This window comes from Meleagris gallopavo, chromosome 14 (assembly GCF_000146605.3).
Source record: "Meleagris gallopavo isolate NT-WF06-2002-E0010 breed Aviagen turkey brand Nicholas breeding stock chromosome 14, Turkey_5.1, whole genome shotgun sequence".
Classification (NCBI taxonomy): Eukaryota; Metazoa; Chordata; class Aves; order Galliformes; family Phasianidae; genus Meleagris; species Meleagris gallopavo.
In genome coordinates this window covers 5,756,198-5,756,944 of record NC_015024.2, presented here as the reverse complement: position 1 = coordinate 5,756,944, position 747 = coordinate 5,756,198, and positions in this window count along the sequence as shown.

The window sequence follows — 747 nt, the reverse complement described above, 5'->3', positions numbered from 1 at the left end:
GCAGTCACCCACCCAGCGATCCTCGCGTTACCCGCGGAAACCTTTGAGAACCATTTAGGAGTTGGTACCGACCGACAGATTCGAGCGTTGCCGGGCCCACGGCCGCGCCGTCAGACTCGTGCTCGGCCCCGACGTGCGGCCGTGTGGGTCCCTCCCGAGCGCCCAGGGATCTCGCACCGAGTGGGCAGAACCCGCTTCCCTGTGCGGCACCGCGACCGCCCTCCGAACGCTGAGCGCGGCCCGGGGGCTTCGAAAACACGGGCAGGCCCGGCCCGAGGAACACACACGGACACACACCGGTGCGGGCCGGCATTTCAGACCGATATCTAAAATAATCCTGAATCCCCAGTGTTCCAATACAGGTACTTCCCCACTACGGGGCTCGATGCTTTCCTGATTTCTTTTTTTAAGAGGAAAGCAAAAATTTGGAATCCTCCCGTTCCGTTCGCTTCTAGGGATAAATGAACAGCGTCTCTGCAGATGAAGACAGCTTTGGAAGCGAAAGCGTTCGCGATCGCAGATTAAATATTCGCGTTAAAATAAAATAAACGTAAAATAAAATAACAAAAATCAACAACAAAAAAAAAAGCCAACAAACAACCCCCTCAAAACCAAACACAACAAGAAATCTGTCCTTAATACCCTGTCCTGCACAACGTCCCGACACCACACCGCGCGGCTCGCACTCTCCGTCCCCCATCTTTCCACGCACAGCACCGCTCCCCACGGCCCCACCGCCGCCCGCGC